Below are 18,185 nucleotides of genomic sequence, written 5' to 3' on the forward strand. Positions count from 1 at the left end.
GCGGTAGCAGCTTGGCAACGCTCCAAATGCCAGAAGTTGAAGTTCAGCTGGCAGGTGGACCGTGAATTTGAAACTCCCGTTGATCCACCGACGAACGCGAAAACACATACGACGCAACCCCACGGCGTTGACCGGACAGCCGCTTCCGCCGCCCCTTCCTTTGACGACGCTCTTTGTTTTGATATCCCTGCTCTCTGCTTATCAGTGTCTTTCAAAGCGGCGTTGTCACTCCGCTCTCTTCTTTGCAAGAGGGCCCAATTCACGCACGTCCGCGGCAAAAGTGGATCAAAATAGAGAAGGCGATGGTTGGAGACACGTACCCCTTGGCACCGCCATTAGGTGTCACTCGCTGGCAGCGCCAGAAAGTCACTGTATGAGTCCCACGCTATAATTTTCGCCGCAACACTGTTTACTCGCGAAGTTTGAACTTTCTTATCTATTTTGCGTTGCTGAGTCTTGTGGGAAGCGAAGACAGCTATGTGTAGAGCACTACAACCCAATAGCGACGGCACGGGACCGCTCAAAGGGTCTCTCCACCATGCACGGCAATGCCCTTTTCTGTTCGTGTCCATCTTGTATTATCGTTCGTTTCGCTTGGCCTTGGCAGTTTCACACTCACCTTGCCCGACGAATTTTCTCGGCAACGTCAGCCTTATATTCCGTTGCGCGTTGCACTTGGCTGGCATGCTAGGTGAACGCCATAAAGAAGGAAAGCACAACATAGGCATTGCTTTCTTTAAACTAGCGATTTCAGCTGAAGGTTCGCAAATGAGGCGGGAGCGCGCTACATACAATTGTTTAAGTAAGTTCTTAGCCCACCTGTCGCGTGAGACCGTCCACTAGGCCGGCATTTACCCGCACCCCGCTCGTACGACACCCCTGTCACACGACGCTTTCTCGTTGTCCCTTGAAAGTGGCATTATCGTGGTTGCACTGTTCAATCTGTAATATACTGTACACAATATTTGTCTTTCCAGTGAAGTTGTCGCCATGTTTTCAGCCTACTGTTATAGGCCTTCGTCTTCATTTTACCTTTTTTCCGCCGCCTCCATTCAGAACCTTTGACTACACTGTCTGGCATCAGTCTGCCCTCAGAAAGTGTATTGTCAGCATGGTAACCTCCATGCTGCTGGTCTGCTGCCGTGACACTTCCGTAGCGTTCATTTCCCTACAGCTGGACTGCCACCGTACCAGGACCAGAATATTCAATGCCTGGCGCTTCAAACTCGGCTTCCTCCTCAGTTAGCTGCTGATAGCCCTTTTCGTTTTCTTCTATTTTTTGTGCGCACTCATCGCTGCGTGCGACCCGCGTGTCTTGCATTCTGCGGGCGGAGAGTTCGACTCTCTAAGATGGTTTGGAACTTCCTTGCACGAGGCGCATCTTTGATTCTATCTGGTCTATTTTTTCTTGCAATAGGCTGTTTTCTTCCTCAAACACCTTTTGCTGTCTGCGACATTCTTTCTCGATTATCTTAAATGCTTGCCCCTTGTTCAATCGGCGTGTTTGGACTAACGTTAAAAGTTTTCTTCAATTCATTCTTCTAAGCGGCTAAGACGCGCGACTGGGCCAATCCTGGCAGTTAATTTGCAAAGATCCTGGCAGGCTCGCCAATTTTGTCACGCGTCTCCACCGGCGAAGAAGGAAACGGGTGCAGGCTTCAGAAAACACATTTACCTCTAATGAAGTACCGTCGAAACAAGCAAAGCACCACGTACAAAACCACTCGCACGCGAAAATTGGCTGTCCAGGAAAAAGTACAGTTGCGCCACATGACCAAATCCACAGCCGTCTGGGATAGCATACAAAGTCCCGCACAAACCGTCCATAAACATGCATACCCAGTGATCGGCGCTGACGTGAACCCGCAGAGTAGCTGTGGAAAGGTAAAAAAATGTAGTGGCTTTTCGTGTCAATGTTGTGCGACCGGAGGAGGAGGAGGAGGAGGAAAAACTTTATTGTGAGCCTGGTGATGTGGGAGTGGCTCCTCAGTCCAGGAGACCATGGGACGACCTTGCTGTCTCAGCCCTGGACACCAGGAGTTGCTGTGCATCCAAGCCGGCGCTGGTCGTCAGGTTCTCCCACAGCTCAGGGAGGGGAAGGGAAGTGGGTAAAGGTGGGAGGGCTGGGTTGTGTGCGCACCCCAAGATCATGTGTATGAGGGTACATGGGTTAGGGCAGAATTTACATGTGGCAGGGTATTGGGTGGGGTACATCCAGAGGAAAGGGACTCGGTTCTGGAGCGTCGGCGTTAGGGGAACCATCGTAGCGGAGGATGAAGGTTCGATGCCGCTTCCCGAATGCACCCGCCCGTCTCCACTGGAGCCCACAATACGTGAACTGCGGAGCGTCGGGAGACCGGAGAGGATGCGTCGTCGGCCCGCTCCCAACCACGCTTGTGTGGCGACGTCCGTGCCTGGGTTGCTTGACCTCTGGCGGTGTGCGAACCTTGGGTCTTCACGCCGCACCTGGTTGGTTGGTACCAAACATCAATGGCGCGTATCCACTCTGGGGTATTGGCCAAGGCAGATTGGGTAAACTGGTTAAGAATTCAAACTAAGGGCAAAATAGAGCTGTGGAGAATATGAGGGAAGTGATGTTGACAATTGTGAGAATCCAAGAAAAGAAACTATAACATGCTGAAGTAAAAACTGATACTACACGTACCAGAAAAAGAAAGTACGAAGTGTGTTTTAACAGGGTAGGCGACGGGATGGTGAAATAAAAGTGTGAAGGGCGCGACAAACATCTCCATGGCAGAAACCTAGACCCTATTCCCCAAATGGCAGTAAAGTCGGCACAGACAACGAAACACCCAGGCGCCGGAGGGGAACCTCCAGGAATCGATTTCGAATAGAGGAGAACCGCTGGCAAGACAGCAGGAAATCTTCGATTGTCCGCTCCTCTTGGCAAAATTCGCATTGGTACGAAGGTGCTATGCGTGCGTGGTGAAGGTAGAAATTCAAATTGGGCACTAGGCAGCGAAAGCTGGTCAATGTGATCGCGCACAATCGCGACTGCATAACATCACTCTTTCACGCATACCGGAAGTGCTCAATTTATGGGCAGTCAGAGATACTGTCTGGGGGCAGGCTGTCCAGCGAGCTATACCTGCGAGACCGGGATGCAACAACTTGGGCTATTGGGGGCACAGCATACCCCAGCAGTACATTCAATGCCACATCTGCCAGATAATCCTGCAACCCAGATTCTGCAACCCAGACCAGGCGGATTTCTTCTACATATGGCGGTAGGAGCATCGAAAGCGTTCGGCTTAGAGGGGTAAACCTTGGAATAGATAGGGTGGTAGGGTGGAGACTGAAAGCGATTCCGTCACAATAATCACTTTCGAATTGTCTTCATTGAGTTTTGTAATAGCAATGGGAATCGCCAAAATGTCTGCAAAGAATATTGTTGTGAAATTTGGTAGCCGCAAAGAAAATGCCCAGTCAAGTGCAGGTGAAAAGATACCAATACTAGCCTTTCTTTCCTGAACACACGCATCTGTGGAAACAACCACAGGTGTGGGAAACTTCTCTAAATGGGGGATTAGAAGACCAAATATAGTCTTCTCCGGCAAATATTTGGAATTGGGGGGAAAATATCAAAATTAATTTCCACGTTCGCATTTCAAGGTTCAAAGGTAGGAATCGAGAGAATGTTTATGTTTAATGGGGCTGATAGAGACTGTACAAACACCACCGGCGGGCGTTTGTACCTGGGCCATGGCTGAGCGAAAAAAGGCGATGGGGAGTGAATGAAGACCATTTGCGACGTTGAAATAGGAAATTCCATTACACGAAGGTATGCCTCTTCTGTAAACACTTTGAATCGGGGAATCAGGGGAAGGATGCGAGCCTTCCAGTACCATTCCCGAATAGGGGCATACTTCGGTAAACCCAAACACAAGCGCAAAGCTTGTCGTTCTAGTGTAAGCAATGGACGTAGGCCTCGATTTCCCTTCCACTTCTTCTTCCTCCTTGTCTGGGGCGTAATCTCGGGAAACGCCCTTGATTCATGACATGTAGGATGTCGTGCTCGTCCATGCAGTGTTTCTACATCCCAGTCCTTCGGAGAATTGTTACTTTTTCTCCGAGATTGCTTCTAGGTTTTTGAATAGGTGGTTGTTTTGGCAATATTCTTGACACGCAATCCGCAGGATTGTAATACTTTAGATAGTGAGGATAATATTCCCGCGAACCATGCATTGGGTTTTTTTTGTTTGTTTTGTTTTCACTGCCCTGCTGTACCCGGTTGTGTTATCTGTGTCCCAAGCGAAGCGGGTGTTCCATTCTTTTTGTTCATGCCGCACAGCGGCACAGGTTATCTCACTCTGATAAGGAGAGCGTTTCGGCATTACTTCACTAGACTAGAATAATCTTGTTTAATCTACAATGCTATGGATGTAAATCTACGGTTCGAGAAACAGTTGCGACGAAAGATAAAAGCGTGCAGAGGAGACGCGGCCTTCACGTTGCTTTGTTGACTGCTGCTTCGCCGCCTGTGCCTTTTTTGAGTTGTTAGGGGAGCACAAGGTCTCTCCAAAAACTTGTTTTTTCTCCAAGACCGGTGCGTCTTCTTTCGCTACGTAAAATCTGGTAGGTGCGCGGTTCGCACCCCTTAAGTCCCAAAGACCTCTGAAAGCCGCCAACCCACTCCAACTAGAGCCAGCCGCCGACCGCAAGGTCTGCCGCCCAAATTTCGTCTGTGGCCATAACCGCCATCATTCCGAGGAGCCGCCACAGATGACCCAGAAGAGTGATTGGAGAAACTGGAGCGCGTCCGTATCTTCAACACGTGGGACGACGAAGAAACTTTCCGACGTGTTTTCATTTATTTGGAAGACTCAACTCAAACTTGGTTGGAGAACCACAAGTACTCTTTTACCAACTGGACTCTATTCAAAAGCGAGTTCGTTGTGAAGTTTACTCTGTGATGAGATGACAACGAGCTGCGCTTTTCCTGGAGACTCGAACGCAGCACCCCAACGAGGGGGTCATGATCTTCGTCGAAGTGATGAAGCGACTTTTACGCCGTGCGGAGCAAAAATGACGGAGGAAAAGAAGCTAACGTTTCCGATGAGAGGTGTTACGCAACAGTTCTTCGTGTACCTTTTTCGTAACTCCCCAAGACCGTGTCGGAATTCGCGTCTGAGGCCGCTCCGATGGAGAAGACGCTCGACATTCGAACTAAACAGTATGACCGTCTAGTCCGTGCGCTAGTTTTGGAGGCGTGCAGAGCCGGGGCTATTAGCTCCGATACACTACGCAACACCATCCAGGCCGTAATCAGGGAGGATTTGCGGAAACTTTTCTCCACGACACCGCTGCCTCAGGTCGCCTTCCTGACCGAGCACCCCGTGAGCCACAAGCTATGGTCTATTGTGAAGCTGTTCATCGACCCCGGCCAGCTCCATCTCGTCGTCAGGAAGCCCTGCTGTACCGCCGTCCACTTTCGCCCGACCGACCCCCAGTAGTTCAAACCCAGACGCCGAGGAATACGGAAGTATAGCGAACCCCGATAATCGTCCGCTTTGCTACCACTGAGGAGAGGCCGACCACATCTACCGTCGCTGCACCTACAAGAGGCTCGGTTTGCGAAGGTTCTTCATTGACGCATCACGCACCCTACGCACCCGCCAGCGCCCTACTAAAATCGAAGAATACCTTTCTAACACCAACCTCGGTCCAGTGCGCTTGAACTGTTCGCCGTCGCCCGACCCATACCGGTCGCCAAGCCGTCGAAGAAACGCAGGCTTCACGTGCATAAGATACCCCAGACCACGTAGGTGAAACTAAAGGCAGCTACTTCTGGATGTGAAGTTTCCCTACGGCTTAAACCGCAATCCCTCCAACGACGTGAAGACGCGCCGAAGAGCGTGATTCGCGACATGCCCTCATCCCGATGACTGGACCTAACTTTGACGAGGCTCCCGAACCCGACGACAGCCACACGGTTCGTCGCGTACCAGACATGACTGACAGTGCCGCTGAAAAGACGACGACAACGATGACGCACACTGCCCAACCCTCAACATGCACAAGCCGAGCGCGACGACACGACGGATCCGGAAATCGAAGAAGGTTGTGTCCGAAGTCAGGGATGGCTTTCATGTAGTCACCCTCACAGACACTTGGGCCGACTACTCAGGAATGAGCGGATCATTCGCGTCTAAGCTGAAGAATGTTATGACCAGATGGGACGGTCCGCACGTCCGCACAGCAGGAGGCCATCTCTTAACACCGAGTGGAATGCGCACATCGCGCTTCACCATAGATGGCAGCACGTGCCCTGCTGCTTTCGTCATTTTGACTAAGTGCTCTCGCGATGTAATTGTTTTATGTACTTTTTGATGGACAATGGTACAATAATTGATCGGCATACCAAGTTGACAACTTTTATAGACGACACTCTTTCTTGGGCTACTTAAACCCAGAAATGTTGGTCTTTCTGTATGTCCGTTTGTCTGTCAGTCTGTTTGTGACTCGATTCGGCAACCCGGCCAAAGTAAAACAGGGCCTGCGAAATAGTCTTATATAGTCACAGCTAAATGTACCCGGTGTAAGTCCGGTGTAATATTCATACTTGTAAACATTGTTGAAGAAGAACAAGACATTACTCAAATATAAGACGACAAATTAATACAGAAGTGATGTCTGCATTGTTCCTTTTAAAAAATCATAAATGCTTGATTTTTTGCGAAATTAAATACTTCATCAACTGCAGAAAAAAAAACACTCCGCCATCGCCTGCTGTCCCCCGCAGACCTTTGTAACAATACCTTTGTCCGCCATCCCCGCATACCTTTGTGACAATATTACGGAAGCGTGCCACAACGACACGTCTTCCGGACTCCTCGGCACAGCACGCACTGTGGGAAAAATAAAGCCGAAGTACTACTGGCCTGGCCTTACAACCGATGTGTCCCACAACGTCCCCAGCTTCCGTCACTGCCAGCGACGAGATACGCCGCCGACAAAACCCGCAGGGCCTCTGCAGCCGATCACAGTCCCATCGAGGCCTTTTAAACAGATTGGAATGGATCTCCTGGGCCCGTTCCCTTCGTTACGATACAAAAGCAAGTGGATTGTCGTAGCGACCGATCACATGGTGCTCTATGTAGATACCTCGGTTCTTCCGATGGAGACTGCCTAAGATGTTGTGCAGTTCTTCATAAACCAAGTTCTTTTGCGATATAAATTCCCTGAAGTACTGACTAAGGACCGCCGAAGGGGCCTTACTCTGGGGCTCATGCAAGGAATCATACGCTACAGCAACACAGATCACCGAAAAACTACGGCGGACCACCCCCAAAAGAACAGACTAACGGAACGTCTCAGCAAAACGATCGCCGATATGCTGTCAAAGTACGTTCATATTAAACGTAAGACTTGGGACGACGTCCTCCCGCAGGTCCTATATGCGTACAACACAGCGATCCAGGAAACAACGCAGATGACACAGTCCGAGCTTGTATACGGAAGACGGCTGACTACGATGCTTGACGCCATGCTGATGCACGTAGAAGACGACTACCTTAAATGCGACGTCCAGGGATTCCTTCAGCGTGCTGAGGAGGGCCGCCAGCTCGCTGGAGTTCATAGAACGGACCAGGAGATGGGGGAAGCGGATGCTACAACCTCCGACGCCGAGGTGGCGAGTACCACCCAGGGCATCCTGTGTGGATTTGGACTCCCATCTGACGACATGGACTACCTGGGGGCTTCTGCGATGGTATTTCGGACCCTACCAGATTCTACGACGTGTTGGCAAAATTACTGACGAAGTGATCCTGGATGGTGATTCCGGCACATGACGAAGACGTGAGCACCCGAAGTCATCCACGTGGTTTGCCTCAAACCTTACTTGGCAAGATTTCGGACCTTTTTGTTGTTTGTTCAGCGGTCGTTTTATTTTAGCATCGGGCTGATGTACTTTTAAGAGGGTGCAATGCCGCGAACTATGCGTTGGGTTTTTTGTGTTTGATAAGGTAGCTGTTTATTTACGTAACTGTTTATTACGTAACCGTATCTGTTTATTTCTTTCAATCGCTTTTAGTGAAATATTTGACATCTCTGCTTGAATGCACGCTTTATTGATTTATCACCTTCCCGGCCACCACCGCCGCCATGCTATCGTATGCTGCCATGTTACAAGTTTATGGCGACATCACAGAAATGACGGTCGCGACCATCGCTTGTACGACGCATAAGGGCAGTGAAGCGCTACGCCTGATAACCAAGGAGCATACTGATGTCACCGACTCGCTCATTCGTCAAGCTTGACTTTAATCAGCGGAGTCATGCATGGAACAGTCACATTTTCTTGTGATTTTTTCTAGAGTTCCATCATGTGCCCCAGAAGCCTACTAGGAGGAGTGTGGAGAAATTCCATGCATTGGGTTCTGTTTGTCATGGATGGGCTTGTACTGCCTTATTATGTTGCTCTTACGCTAAACAAATAATTTTTATTTTATGGTCAAACATAAAAAGAAACTGTGCCACGTTATTTGTATGCTCCCTGATTGTTGACTTGGAAGCAGTCAAAACTATGATTTCTTTCGATAGAAAACATGCTTTAAATGTGCTTCAAAGGGGCTTTAAACCGTGCGTCATTCGAAACTGTGCCTGCTGAAAATTCACCGACAATTCGCGGCGCCAAAGGTCGGTGAAATTTTTTGCCCTATTTCGTGGCAAAAGGAGCTGTCATTTACAAGCTGTTACGTATGACCGCGTCATTTTTACGCAGCCTGAAGCCGCCAACGTCCGACGTATACATTCTATTTAACTGTTTATGTTACGCCACATCGTTTCAGCCTATCACAGACAGGGCGTCGCCTGCAAGCCATAACGTTGTTGAATGGCACAGGGAGGCCTACGTTGTCATGCCCGCTGCATTTCGTCTAGTTTTTCCTGGCCGGCCAAAAAATTGTGCACTTCCCTTAGAGAGAAATAAGGCAAACTTTAGAACTCTTGACAGTAAACGCCATGAATGTCAAAATGACGAAAGCACACTCAACCACTTTGTCAACCGGAAGCACGTGACCAAAATTGAAAGTCAATCAGAAAAGACTTCGGGCAAATTCCCCTGTTCGCTGGAAATTTTTGCAGTCGAGAATAGTGCCCCAGCTCTATGCTTCAATGGAAGCTTTGTTTCGTTATCACTTTCCCGGCCATCACCACCGCTACGCTACCGTGTGCTGTTATGTCACAAGGTTATGGCGTGATCACAGAAAAAGACGGCGGTGATTATCGGTTGTATGACGCGGTAAGGTCGCCAAACGCTACGCCTGATAACGGCGGAGCGTGCTGATGGCGCCGATTCGCTCATCGTGAAGCTCGAACTCAATCAGCGCAGTAATGAATAAAAGAGGCAGTTTTCCTTGTTATTTGTCGTGTGAATATTTATCATGTGACCCAGCAGCTTACTAGGAGGGGTGTGGACAAATGCCATGCGGCTGTCATTGCTCTTATACCGGGATAGGAACACGCGTCCGTGTATACTGTGGATGGTTCCCTCCCGTAGTATGTGTGGATGGCCTTGGCTCTTGCTTCCCTGCACCCAGTGTGATGCACGGGGTGCATGTTTCTATGGAGCGGTGAAACGTACAGCTGTTCTGTGATATTGTGGTCTCATTTCAGATGTCTGACGCTGCAGAAAGCATATGAGCCCCAGACGAGAATAAGAGTCCTCCCTGAGTTTGTGACTCCCAGCCTGAATCTCTGGCTCGAAAGACGGGCTTCTGTAAGCACTTCAAGTGTATTGCGCAGGCCGAGCTTCAATAGCTTGTCGGTGGCCGTGCTGACGAGCGTCCGAGGTCCCGTTTGCAGGCATTCCGAATGATGGCATCCAGCCGTTGCATTTCAGACTTGGAGAGAAGAGCATAGGGTATGGCGTATGTAATTCTTGAAATTATGAAGGCTTGCACGAGGTGGCGTGTGTCCTCCTTGCGCATTCCCCGTGGTTTGGTGGTTACACGCCTGATCATATGTGTGACTTTGTCCGAGGTAGGTTTCAGCCTATTTATTAGGATGGAATTTGTTCGATCGGCTTTAAATGTCATACCAAGGATCTTGAAATACGAGAAGGGAACGATGGTGTGGCCCTCCATGTGGATGGTGACAGTGGGTGGCCTCTGGAGAAGTTTAGTTTCTCGTACAAACAAGGAGGAGCTGCGATTTTTGTAGAGCACATTGGAGGCCGCAAGAGTCAAAGTAATAATTTACCGTTTTGGCTGCAGTTTGTAGGCGCTCCTCTATATCGCCTAGAGATCCTGTCTGCGACCAGATGGTAATGTCATCTTATACAAGCCTTGATATATGCCCGTAATAGAATATAATAAGGGAGGGAGACCGATGAGCGCAATGATGAATAACAAAGGGGAGAGAACTGCCCCTTGTTGTGTGCCACGGCTGCCCAGCAGGATGGGACCTGTGGTTAGGTCTCCCACTTCAAGTATTGCCGTACGACCTGTGAGCAAATCTCATGTATTATTACATTCTAACCCTGAAATCGGGATTATTTAGTTTCAAAGATGATGGCGGCGTGTTTAACAGTGTCAAACGCCCCCTTGAGGTCCAGCGCAAGGATGCTGTGGGTGAGTTTCTGGTGGCAGGCCGCATAACCTCTTCCTTGAGCTGGAGTAGGATGTCTTGGGTAGACAGACGAGGGCGAAAGCCAAACATGGTTGTAGGTAGCCTATCGTAATCTAGAACATATTTTTGTAGCTTGTTTAAAACAATATGCTCCAACAATTTGCCTACACATGATGTGAGGGAAATAGGTCAAAGGTTATCAGTGCTCGGTGGTTTGCCCGGCTTAGGTATGAGCCTGACTCCCACGGTTTTCCATTCATTTGGAAGTCTGCCAGATGTGATTGAAATAATCCGTTAGCTCAATCAGGGAAGGGGTGTCCAGGTTAGCCAGGGCCTTGGTGGTTATTTGGTCCATTCCGGGTGACCTATTGCGGCGAAGCTTGCTCAGTGCGGCCGTAACCCCATGAAGGTGGATGTAGTCGTCCGGGAGCGGGTTGGTGCTTCCAGAGTTTGGGGGAAGGGGACCGTAGGGCGAATGGGGAGATAGCGAGCCGTAAGAGTGGCGACCAGGTTTTGTGTGTTTCCCGTGTGTTGATGAATCATTCTGGCCATTTCGCGTAGGGATTCCGTCTTGCTCTTGCCGGGGTCCATAAAAAAGCGCAGCAGCTTCCACGTTGTGAAAGTACTAAGGGAGGTACGCATACCGTCGCAGAGGTGAGCCAGTTTTCTTTGCACAATGAGGCGGAATAGCGCGCCGCTTCTTCTAAGAGCTGATCAATGCGTTTTTTCCCTTACGGTTGACCTTTTGTTTGTGCAAGTGTTTAAGCAGACTGGAGCGAGCTTCCCGCATGCGGAGGAACCGCGCGTGCACGCATGGGGTGGTGGTCGGCTACTCAATTATTTTTGTGTTGTTTTGGACGTCCTGGCGGAGACGCGATATACACTCTGAAGAGGGAGTGGTGGATGATTTGTCGGTTGTTCTTTTGTTTGTCGTTGTTCTCGGAGTTTGGTCCAGCCTGTGAGATGCGCCGTGCCGAATTAGGCTCTGTACTCTGTGCCATGTATGGTGGTGACCAAGATGTCATGGTCACTTCCTAAATATTCTCCGAGGTGAGCCCAGTCCGGATGAGAGATGTGACCAATGATAGCCAAATCTGGTGAAGTGTGCTGGCGACGCTTTTGCCCATGCGCGTGTGGGAGGCGGGATTAGTCAGTATACTTAGGTCGTGGTTTTTGATGATGCCATGTAAAGCATTACCACGTGTATTAGAGTACGTTTAACCCTACAGCTGGTGGGCCACGTTGAAATCGCCCGTTATGAGAAGAGGATTACTTCCCGCAATGCGGATGGCCTTAGTGATCACATCGTGGAGGCTGCGGGTTTACATTTGGGTCGGAAATACATGTTTAAAAGGAAGAGGCTGTGTATCGGTTCTGTGGCGCGTGGGATGAGCTCTACCAGTATTCCCAACTGCTCTGCTTGTTGGAGAGCGTGTTGGATAAGTTAATCGTTTGCTCCCCAAAGTGTGAAGTTTATTTCCAGCGTCTTCTCCGTACTCCGGGAAGGCGAGCGGGAAATTGGTCTTTTGAATTGCTATGGCATCCGGGGGTGAAATAGACGTCACGACGAATTGAGAGAGCGAGCCGCACTTGTTCTAGAATCCGCGGCAATTCCATTGCGATATGGTGGTATTGTGGTTGAGGGTTTCTTTATTCGTGTGCGCTGCCATCTTCGGTGGGATGATCGTAATGGGGGGAGAGATCTGCTGTAGAGCTTCCTGTCGCACCGTTCTAGGCGTGCGGGGTGAGTTTGAATCTGAGCTTCAAGCTTTTCAAAGCGGATGTTATTTTGTTGCATGTAGTTCAGAATAGATTGGTGCGAGTTGCGGCGCGGGTGTGAGCGGAGATGTCGGGGGTTCTATCGGGTTTGTTGGTGAGCTTTCTGTCTTTCGGCGTTTCTCCAGAGTTAATTGCGAAGGCGCCTTCTGGCTGATTTCATTGCGAAGGGCATGTAGTTCTTCTCCTAGACTGGTTATTTCTGCTTTAAGCTGTGTATTCTCTTCCTTTAGTCGCGCTTTCACAGGTTGGATTTGTTTAAGCTAAACACCAACATGGAATGGGGAACGAGCTTTTGGAGAGAGCATATGTGCCCAGCTCACCTGCTCCGATAACGGCTCTCTTCGCCTTTGGGTGCCCCGCCGCTTTCCTCGGGACTTCGAGCGTGACCGAGATCTCGAATTGCAACGCCCATTGCCCTGGGACAGGCGGCCACAGCTCCGAGATCTGGATCTCGATCGGGATGGGGATGAGTGGTCACCCTTCTGGCGAGAGGGCGTTCTCCACCTCCGCTCGGTGTTAGGCTTCCTCTGTTTCCTTTGGTTGACAGGTGGCAAGGAGAGCTTGGGGCAGGTCTTGCTAGCTGTCGGGTGGTCACCGCTGCAGAGGGTGCATTTTGGTTTGCACACGTGAGGCTCCGAGGTGAGTCGGGATCCACAGTCCATGAAGTCGGCACAGCAGGCAGATGAGGGGATACGTCCATGCGGTGGCCTATTTTGTGACATACGGTGCCGTGCGCGGCGGTGTGTTTGTAGAGATAACATCTCGTCTCCGCTCCGAACGTATATTGTGAAAGGCCCTTTCTTGCCCATGGAGGTGATGAGGATAGTGCTTGAGTCCCCGAGACGGCGGCACGTGAGGGGTTCGTATCCCGGTGCTGAGATGGCCTCCATGATTTCTTTTAGGGTGGCTTTCTTGTGAATATTGTGTATAACGCCCTCACAGGAGTTGTCGGAGGAGATTCCATACGACGCAATAGCGTAGGTGGTTTCACCAATAGCTTCTTTATCTTGGTCAGAGCCGAGGCTGCGGACTGGTAGGGTGTGCTTTCTACAAGGATGTTCTAGTCTTCATTTATGCGAATTTTTATGCCCGCATCTTGGGAGTGCAGCTTGGCTTCTCGCAGTATGCACGTAGAAAGAACCATCCGGCTCACCTTGCTCAGCGCGAGACCATTGCGAGGTCGGATAGACAATTTCAAGTCCTCAGATGGGAGTGTTGGAGGTTTCGGCTTGCGAACCTCGAGGCTTGGTTGTAGGGCCGATGTTGGCGGCGTTACGCTTCGAGCTTGGGCTGCGAGGCTTGCTTGCTTCTGTGGCAAATGGCTCGGTTGGTGTATTGAATCGAAGGTGCCGTGTCGCCTTCGTCCTCTTCTGTGGCATTGGGAAAGTCCTGCAACGTTCGTACGTCCATTTCTTCGTTGTGTGCATTGCCGGGTAGAGTAGCCGCGGACGCCATGATCGATGACTTCGCCGCCTGATTCGTGGCTAGGCCCTTCCAGCGGCGTTAGGGTTAGTGCAGCACCTCCGTCTGGAAACTAACAATGGCCGTAAACAAAAAGGTTTTGCCCTTAAGGCCAAATATTTGATATCTTCGTGCTCCTGGAGGCTTCAGGAACGTTATGAAAACGTTCGTCGGTGTCTCTAAATGAGAATTCAGGAGATATTGGTGTTTGTTCGGGGAGCCAATGTCGCTACCATATCAAAGCCTCAAATGCTGATGAAGATTCCCCAGGTTTCCTTCGAACCTTTGGCATCAAATTGAAATTCTAGCCTTGACCTTCACATAGGATGCATTGAATTTAAATAATTAGTATGTTGGAAAACATACTTCTGCTGGGAAGAACACATTTAAATGCCACATTCTCTTCGAACCTGACAGTGATTCGTAATAGCAGTTTGCTTGCAGTTGTCCTTGTTGACAGTTATGCAGAACTTTCAGGTGCGGGGTAATGCTCCACAAGGTCTTCTAAGAACTGTCCAAGAGATTGTGAAGGAGTAGTATACAGTTGTGACATGTGTTTTGCCGGGTTTTTTAATTAACAAAAATTAATGACCGCGCGCCTTCGGCATTTGAAGTCTTATTGCATAAATTTTCTTTTAAAAGCCACAACAGCCCTTGGGAGAAAGTCATTACTTTGCGTGTGAAAATAGATATTAGCACTAAACCGCGGAATGAAAAGCAAAAAGAGTATACTGATGTGGGCAAGAACAAGGGTGTACCTGTCGGCAGTATAAAAAAGGGGGAGGTAGGCTGGCGAAAAACGGTGAAAAGTGACAGCACAGAAGGGTGAACCCATTGTTGCATTGGAATTAGTTGAAAAATTCCAAGCCATGTCCACTGACCTGAAACCTAGGGAGGTGGGAAGCATGCAGTGCAGTAGTCTGTTCTTGGGCCGTGGTCTTTTTCCCAACGGAGATGAAAGCGTTTGGAGATAGCCCACGGAGAATAAACGTTATATCTCGAGGGGTTGGAAAACAAAAATCTTGGGCCCGTTTGCCCGTACGCATAAGTTCTCGATTAAGTTCCCGCTTATGAATAAGACGCCCATAATTCGAAGTCAGCCACGGTAAATTAGCCAGTTGCAGAAAACCCTACGGAAACGATACCTTAACCGAGGGTTTGTATCAGATTCGGGGACATGACTTATTACCTAGACAGCGCTGAAGTTGTAGTGCAGACCTTATTTCTATACTTATCGCATTCGGGCTAACGGGCCCTGGTGTCTTCCTACGGAGACTACATCAACGATGGCATGAGACGCCGACAGCCCGAGCCCCTCTGGGGCTGCGCCAATAAAATTGAGCAAGCTAACGTAAACGTACCTCTTTGACAGCTGTCATTCCTATTTAAACCAATGAGCGGTGCCATCTGAGACTTTAGGTTTTCTGTATGCAGAAAGCAGCAGGGTAGTTGGTTATTTGCGGTATGGTGTATGTGAAGGTTGGCCTTGGCCAGGGCATTCTTATACCGAAAGAAAAGTGGAAGCGGCTTCTGGAAGAGCTGGAAGATTCCCTGTTTGTGCGCGAAACGGCGAAAGCGGGGTGGGGTATGAAGAACCTGCACAGAAGGAGTGCGACGAGGGCACCTTTTCGTCGCTACCTCAACAAGGAGAAAGATGGGGGTGCGGCAGGGCCCAAGAAAAGAGCACCTCCTCTGAGGAAGCTGGCGGTTCTTTATGGCAGACTGATCTTTCTTCCTTTCTTTCGCTTGCTAAGTTGGACAAAGAGAAACAATCTGCGAATTCATAGTTAATGTTTTATGTTTAATTGTGACGAGAGTAGCCCATTTTTGAATTGTTTTGGGGCTTCTATGCAGTGTTCAAAATGGATTGTATTGCATAGTACTTCATTTAGTGTAACAATTGTTGCTCATTCTCCCCCAAAAACAAAAGCTAAACACCCTCGGAAAGCATTCAAATTTCAGACTACCATACATCACCATTTCGAATTCAAGACTTAGTAAACACAAAACCGAACGGTCTGTTAACGGCTTTGTTAGCATTCTAGAAATTTGATCAGGTTAAATTACTTGCATTGCTATTTTGCAGTTGTATTTTTGTACGGTAAGTTAGCCCTGCAGCAAGCTTCCAGCCAACCAAATCTAACACTTGTGACTCGTGGGAATTGAGTGAGAAAGTGGTTTGTGAGTCACTATGGCTTCATTGTCTTCCTAATTTACCTGGATGTTGGAACCTTGCTTTAGAATTGGCATCATTGTGTTCGGATCAGTGCTGTCTATGAAGAACTAAGCTTGTATTTTGTCTTCATCACCGCTTTTGCTCACAGAGGCACTGTAGCAGGCAGTTGGCTGTACTTAATTTTTTATGACTTGAAAGCTAGTTCTATGAAGCTGGAATAATTTTCAAGAATGTTAGATAAGAGAGACAATGACTCCAAGATTAGTTAATTGGCGCATGATTGGCTACTTTTTTAACAAATCTGAAAGGAAGTAATTGCAGCTTCTAAGATTACCCGTAAAGAAATGTCTACCTTTTTGTGTAGTTTTGCCTTCCTTTTTGCCTTTTCGCACCAATTTGCACCTTTTCGCTCGCCAGCCTAAAGCCATTCTCGTTGTGTTTAGCTATTTTGCAGCGGCTTTTGAGTGCCATCTTCAAGCGCATAAGAGCGCTGTGGATGCTCAAGCGCGGCGGCGAAACGTCATTCGGTACTTGGCGGACATGCTGAAAACGCTTGTCAAGAAGGATTATGGGTGTATGGGGCTAGAGCTGCAGGAAAAAACAAATGTTCTTGATGCCAACTGGAAGTTTTGGGAATTTATTGTTAACATAGTCCAACTTCCCTTCACAGATTGCACATGCACTGGAAACCCTTGTTAGATATGTGGCACGTAATAGTGCAGTATTGTGCAAACAAACAATACTGGCAATGTATACAAGCGCACTTCCGCATACCAGTCCGTATCATTCCCGTATCATACAGATTCTGCATTATTTCCGGATTAAACGGACTCTGCATCACTTCTGTTGATTCTCCCTGGCGGGAACCGGCACACCTCCCGGGTAGCCGGGGAATAGGAAGAGGATGTGGCACGCGGGGAGACGCGCGAGGCGAGCGAGCGAGCACAAGAAGGGAATAAAGCCGTGTTCGTTGAGATTCCATGCACTAAGACGCGGATGTCGTTCTCTCTTCACGTTATATGATTTCTGGTGCCGAAACCCGGGAGAAGACCGACATCCGTCTGCGCTGACCATGGAGAAGTTGCACCGTCATCGTTGTGTTTTTCGCGGTGCCGCTACACGTCCTTTGGCTTCGGCTAACGAGCTCCTACATGATACCGATTTCGACGCCTCATACTTACAAGCAGCCATCGAAGACATCGAGGAAAAGGATGCTGCCTTCAGCAAGCTGGAGGCGAAGATTGATGAACTTCTTGATGATCAAGAGTACGAAGAGGAGATAGCAGGTGCGCTAGAGTACCACGACAAAATTCGCCACGCGATCACCAAGCATCGGTTCATGCTGAAGACCGAGAGTGTCACACCGACAGTCATCAGCCAGCCAGAAGTGTTCCCATCGAGCGACCAATCACGTGGCACTTCTGCTGGGATTAACAGCGAACTCGACCAGGAAGCCGTGGCTCACGTCAGCTTCCGCTCTTCTACTCAGAGGGTTGCCTTGCCGAAGCTTCAGATTCCCGTCTTCTCCGGCGTGCTTCGTGAGTGGCAAGGTTTTCGGGAGCCCTTCCAGGCGACAATTCACACCAATCCGGAACTGCCTAATAAAGAAAAATTTAAGTATTCGAAGACGTACAGCCACGATCAAAAGTTTACGGACCAGGGAAATGGTAACTTTACGTTATTTCTCTTCCTATAGCAGCCCGACAAGCTGTCGAATGCATGCGAGATGTCGTATAAGTACTGAACTAATGAAAACTGCCGCACATAGTACTCCGACCTGCCGTGCGGTAGAGAAATAACTCAAAATTGCTGCTTTCGTGGTCCGTAAACTTCTGCTCTTGGGTGTACCTGAGCGGGAACGCCAAGAGGGCATTTGAGTGGATACGCCTGACCGAAAGCAAATACGAGGTCACGATCAAAGTGTTGACAGATCGTTTTGGTCGAACGGATGTTCTCGTGGATGACCACATTGATAGCCTCCTTGCCATTGCCCCCAACGAAAGCTCGGCGCAGGACTCGCTGCTTCGTGACCATATGAACAGATCCTGTTTAGGACAAGTTGCCTCAAGAGCCTGGAAGTTCCTGCGTCGGAGTACGCTGTAATCCTCCAACGCGTCCTCGTGCGCTCTGCCTGAGGATCTGGCAGTGCTATACAGGAACGCATGAATGAGGCTGC

This window comes from Haemaphysalis longicornis, unplaced genomic scaffold (genome assembly GCF_048455015.1).
Source record: "Haemaphysalis longicornis isolate Haplotype H1 unplaced genomic scaffold, Haemaphysalis longicornis Haplotype H1 scaffold_13, whole genome shotgun sequence".
Classification (NCBI taxonomy): domain Eukaryota; kingdom Metazoa; phylum Arthropoda; class Arachnida; order Ixodida; family Ixodidae; genus Haemaphysalis; species Haemaphysalis longicornis.